The sequence below is a fragment of the Nomascus leucogenys genome, chromosome 3, assembly GCF_006542625.1.
Source record: "Nomascus leucogenys isolate Asia chromosome 3, Asia_NLE_v1, whole genome shotgun sequence".
NCBI lineage: Eukaryota > Metazoa > Chordata > Mammalia > Primates > Hylobatidae > Nomascus > Nomascus leucogenys.
The window spans coordinates 71,854,245-71,860,714 of record NC_044383.1 but is presented as its reverse complement, the minus strand read 5'-3'; positions in this window follow the sequence as shown (position 1 = coordinate 71,860,714).

Here is a 6,470-nt window from a genome sequence, read left to right as displayed (position 1 = left end):
CATGGTCCAACACAGAGCTCATTAAACACTTTATTATGTCATTGAAAGCTTCAGCAGCCTTCTATCTTCTTGGGATTGTTTTCACAAGTCCCTCCATTTGTTTGTTAATCCATCGATCCATCCATCCATCCATCCATCCATCCAACAAACTTTTATTTAGTGCCTGACATGTCTGTCACACTTCTGCCCCCAAACCTGATGACCTTTTTTTTCTGAAACACATCCCACCTAGGTATCAGCTTACTTGATAAAACTAACCACTTATGGTAGTTTGCCTCTACTGTAGTCTGCCAAAAGGGAATGGCCTCAAGTTGCCAGGGCCTTTAGGATTAATGATGAGAATGGATCTAAATTGTGATGAAAGGTGATAACACTCTTTAGAAATTTAAAGGTGCACCAAAATGTAATAGATTTTTATTAAGCAGTGGGGTTTTTTATTGTGTTTCCCTCATGCCCCACTTCTGTTGCTCTGTGCTTGCTCATTGGTTCATGGGTTCTTACCTTTGTTCATTTGTTTCTATTCTGACACACTGTGTCTTCCTGCTTGAAAATAGGTATTCCTGGCAGTGAGGAGGTGTGGCACCTGTCGAGGACTATATGGTGTGTGTGCATGTGTGTGTAAATGTGCATGTGTGTGTGTAAAAGAAGCCTGGAGTTTCAACTTTTAAGTGAGATATACATATAAATCCCTTCTACTTTTAGTGAATATTCAAAGAGGTGGAAGTTCAGAATGCTTCAGATTAGGTCCACATTTTTTCAAAAATCATTTTTAGGACTTTTAAATTATTTAAGAAGTACATTGTGTGATTTGAAGTATATGCTGCAATTTAACTATCTATTAGGATGAATACTATTCTCTTAGGAGAACAGCTTTCTTCAGTTCACCGAGTGGGAGAGACTAAATGCTTTGAAATTTTCAATCTTTCATTAAGAGTTTGCAAACATGTGAAACAAATGCACATTTTACAAGAGTAGAGAGCTGTAGCAAGAGTGTGGGATTGGGGAGAGAGCGTGGCTGGTTGCTTAGAGCAGGCCCCCAAACCGCTGTCCCTGTGGTGAGGTCACATGGGCAGGACAGGCCTCAGCGTTGCTCCTCACAAATGCAGTTTTGCGAGTGTTGAGCACAAGATTCCGTGTGTGTGTGTGTGTGCGTGTGCGTGTGCGTGTGCGTGTGCCTGCATGTACCTATTAACATCTCATAGAATTAGTTTTCCATGAAAATCAGCTTGGGAGATTCTCGCCTAGGTAACTAATAATGGTAATTGTGATTAGAACATTCTTTTTCTTGGATGGTACCAAAATTACCATGAGGTTTTCAGAATCTCCCTCCTTTGGTTTTCATGAACATCATTATCTTTGTTGATGCAACTCTAAATGTTATGAATAACTGGACAGCACAAATGTTACCAACTTACATTATGATTTCTCTGCTGAGAGTTAGAAGACATTCCTCTCCCTAAATGAGATGGGGGAAACATCTCATTCTCACTGGGAATAGTGAAGTATTCCTGTAGATGACTCGTCTTATTTTCTTATTCACATTTGAAGTATGAGTGGGTAAAGTGTGTCTCCCTAAAATTCATTTCCATCTGAAACCTCAGAATGTGACCTCATTTGGAAATAAGGTCTTTGCAGATGAAATTAATTAAGAATTTCAAGGCGAAATCATCCTGGATTTAGGGTGGACCTGAATCCAATAACTGGGACCTGAATCCAATAAAAGAGATAGGAGAGGGATATCAGACAAGGGATATTCACAGAGGCAGCCATGTGAAGACAGAGGCAGAGGGTGGAGTGGTGCAGCTACAAGCCAAAGATTTCCAAGGATTTCTTGGAGCTACCAGAATCTGGAAGAAGTAAGGAAAAATTCTTCCCTAGAGCCTTCCGAGGGAGTGTGGCCCTGCCTACACCTTGGTTTTGAAGTTCTGGCCTCTAGAACTGTGAAATTTTTATTATTTTCAGCTGCCAAATTTGTGATTTTTCCAGTAGCCTTAGGAAACCAATAAGAAGGTAATATTTTTGTTATTTTCCCCAAATTATTCTGTAGCTCTGTCATGAGCTACATTACATTTGGTACAAGGGGTCTTACACTGATGAGTGAGTTGTATCCCAAATTTGTTTGGGACTTAGCTTACATTTTCCAATAGATTACTAATAAAAATATGGTGACTATATTCTTAAGACAGTCATTCATTCACTTATTTATTCATTGACACTATACACAGATACAGAGCATTCCTAAAGTTAATGAGTCAAGAAACATCTTCACAAGGACTTATTTACTCATATGATAGCCCAAGTTATAGCAGTAGCCTGAATTCTGGAATAGAGTTATTTAGTGCAGGACAGAGGAAATTAAACAAAGTTACTTCTTCTTTCTGGGACGTGGAACCAATCAGACCTTCTTGTTTTAAGTAGATAAAGTTTGTATTCAACATCCTCCCCTTAGTCTATGTGGCACACGGTTTCCTCATGTACCTTTACCTTATCCCTGCCCCACTCCACAGAGGACCCCGCACTCTAGACTCGTAACTATCATTGCCCACATCACCTTCTGAAAGACAGTCACTCCCTATGAGGTTTGTCTTTTCTAGAATTTGGTTAATCATTCAGATTACTTCCAGTTTATATTAATGGATGCATGCGTGACTTTCTTATAATCTAGGGACATTGGCATTTTAAAAGAATACTTGTGTATTTGTTACTTGCCGTACTTCCATTCAGTAAAAGTTGGACTGATCTTTAATGCTTTATATTTAAAAACAAAGTAGTTTCATCAGAATTCTGCTGTATGTTTGCAGTGCTTGGTTTGGTCTGTGGGGGCCAGTGTTGCACTATCCCTGCGATGAGGGGCAACAGTGAATGGCCTGAGGGTGTCATCTGGGAGACCAAGGCTAAGGGAGCGGGGTTTAGTTTCAAGGTATTGAGGCAACTGGAGGAGAGTGGGCCCTGGTCCACTGGTACTGACTGAGGTGACACCCATGATCACAGAGTTCTGTCTGATCCTGGGACTCGCACTGGGGACTCTGGGTGAAGAAGACGGGAGGGAGGTTGGCCCAGTCACTCCACATCAATTGTACTGCAGAGAGAAATAGGAACGACTGTCCTCACCAATTAGCCATCCCTGTCTTTTAAAAGTCTGGATTAATCTGGATTAATATTTCAGATCTCAAAAGCAAGTGAAACAATCTAAATCTGTTTAAAGAAAAAGTACAAGGCTAGAATAAGCTGTGATCACACCACTACACTCCAAGTTGGGCGACAAAGTGAGATCCTGTCTCAAAACAAAAAAGTACAAAATATTACCTCATCCTCTCTTTCTCATCCCCTCAAGATAGCTAGCCAATCAATAGTTGTGTCTATCCTTCCACATCCCATGTGAACATATACACAATTGTTCTCTTTTGTCTTTATAAAAATGAATTGTACTATAAACATTATATCATGGACTTATCTCTGGGCAACATGGACATGTGTCTCATTCACTCTGTTTAATAATTACCTAACACCCCATTGTACACATCGGTGTTATTTTTTTGTAGCATAAGATTTCCCAAAGTGGATTCCTGGGCAAAGAGGTTTATTTAAAAGATGTTTCCACTTTACTTTCCAAAAATATTGCTGCATTTTACACTCCTATCCACAGTGGAAGAATGCCTGTTCCTTACAGCTTTGCCAGCACTGGATGACATCACTTTTTTATTTTTGCCATCCAGATGGATAAAGTTTTCTCATTGCTGGTTTTACTTGTTTTTCTCACCCAGAAAATTTCCTGGGTGTTGGGAGAAAAAAAGAATCTGCTGGGCTCTAGTTTATAAACACAGCCACTGGAAATTGATAGACCTCTTTTAAATCCTGGCTCTGCCAATTCCTACTTTTGTGGTCTTGGGAAAGTTAATTAAGTTTTCTAGTTTCAACTTTGTAATCTATAAAACTGTTGTAACTATTAAATAAAGTAATGCACATAAGCTTATAATACAGTTTCTAACAGCTACAAGAACTCAACACATGGTAGTTATTATTATAATTAATAAGTAATGATATAAAGGGCTGGAGATGAAACTGCAGATTCATTATCCTATTACTGCCCTTGATCACCAAAGTGGTCACCTCAATTTACAAACTAAGTTTAAATGAATTACCAATGCATTTAAAATCTATTTGTTTTAATCTTATAGGGATAGTTTATTATTGTTCATTAAGTTATTCAATTAAGACTTCAAGAAAAGTAATTGATATAAGTACTATCCTAAGCATTATGGATTTATGAGTAAAGATACATTAGGCTAAGTTATGGTAACAGACAATATTAACATTTTGATGGCCTAAAACACAAAAGTTGATTTCTTGTTCTTACTACATATCCACTGAGGGGCACTCTCAGTCATCTAGTCCTCATTTGGGAACTTATTGTGATTTAGTAGCTGCTATATGGCAGAGGGAAAAGAGTACATGACAAATGCAGGTTGATTCTTAAGGCTCTTGCCCTGAAATGTGCATGATTTCTGCTCACACTTCATTGGCCAAGGGTAGATGTGAAGTGTCATCTATCATTCACCAGGAAGGAGAGAGCTGGATATTTGTGAATTGTCCTAGTGATGACTATGCAAGATAAAGATGAAAAAGACAGTCTTGACTCTGAAGGAGCTTCTAGTTGGAAAGGAAGAAGGCCATTCAGACAAGTAATTTTAATTAGTTACTATTTTAATTATCACTGGAGATGAAGAGGAAAGAAAGACTAATTCGGTTTGGTGTTGGGGACAGGGAAAGTTTTCACAGAAATGTTGATGCTTGAGTTTTTTTATTTTATTTTATTATTTTTTAAAATTTTGATAAAATACACATAACAAAATTTACCGTCTTAACCATTTTTAAGTGTACAGTTCAGTGGCACTAATTTTATTCACAGTGTTGTACCACTGTCATCCCCATCCATCTACAAAGCACTTTCATCTTGCAAAATCAAAATTCTACATCCATTAAACAATGACTCCCCATTTCCCTAATCCCTCAGCCTCTGGAAACCATCATTCTACTTTTTGTCTCTATGAATCTGACTACCTCTAGGTACCTTCTATAAGTGGAATGACACCATGTTTGTCTTTTTTTGTGTGACTGGCTTATTTCACTTAGCACAATGTCCTCAAGTTTCATACATGTTGTTGCATGTGTCAGAATTTCTTTTTGTGGCTGGATAATATTTCATTGTAGGTATATGCTACATCTTGTTTATCCATTCATCTGTCAGTGGATACTTAGGTTGTTTCCACCTTTTGGCTATTGTGAAAAATGCTGCTATGAACGTGGGTGTACACATATTTGCTTGAGTCATTGCTTTCAATTCTTTTGGGTATATACCCGGAAATGCAATTGCTGGATCTGATTCTTGAGTTTTATTTTTATTGTTTTTTTTTTTGAGGCGGAGTCTCGCTCTGTCGCCCAGGCTGGAGTGCAGTGGTGTGATCTCGGCTCACTGCAAGCTCTGGCTCCCGGGTTCACGCCATTCTCCTGCCTCAGCCTCCCGTGTAGCTGGGACTACAGGTGCCCGCCAACACCCCCGGCTAATTTTTTGTATTTTTAGTAGAGACAGGGTTTCACCGTGTTAGCCAGGACGGTCTCGATCTCCTGACCTCGTGATCCGCCCGCCTTGGCCTCCCAAAGTGCTGGGATTACAGGCTTGAGCCACCGCGCCCGGCCCGATTCTTGAGTTTTAAAGGATAAGAAGTTCACCAGGAAGACCAGTTGGGAGGGATATGCCAAGGAAGGAGAAGAACCAGTGCCAAGTCTGGGAAATGAGAGGGAACCAAGTACAGGGAGCAGCAGTTTGCTGTGGTTGAAAGATCAAGTGGTGGAGGAGTTTTTGGAGTGAAACTGGGGCTGGAGGGTAGAAGCTCAGGAGCTTGGCTTTGACTTCACAGCTCTTGTGGGACCCTCTTAATAACAATGTCACCCTGTCAGCTGAACATGTGGTTTGGAAGGTTCACTGAGAGCCCTTCCAAAAGAGTTTAAATGATTTTTCCATAATCAACCCATTTCAAAAAATTTAGAATATATCTAGTATATTGTTGATACTCAAGAAATTGCTTAATAATGGTAATTTAAACAGAAGAAAATAACAGAAAATTCCTATGATCTTTCCAAACTTTGAGTTTCTTTAATGCCTCCAAGACTTCTTGCATCCTTTTCCAATTAAATAAAGTACAATATCAGGCAGCCGTTGTCACAAATGGCCAAATTGCTTTTCTTAAGTGGCCACTTTTATGCCCTTTTTGCTTCCAGACAGTACTTTAATAGCATTAAGTACACTCGAACAGAAGAAGAAAGTAAATAAAAAATTCCAATAGCTGTTAACTTTGGACAACTAGCATGTAACATCTCCATGCCAGCTGTGTTCACTCAGAGGTTCTGGGGACTCATATCACAGAAAAAATTATTAAACTCTTTATAACGGCAAAACTGTACTGCAGAAA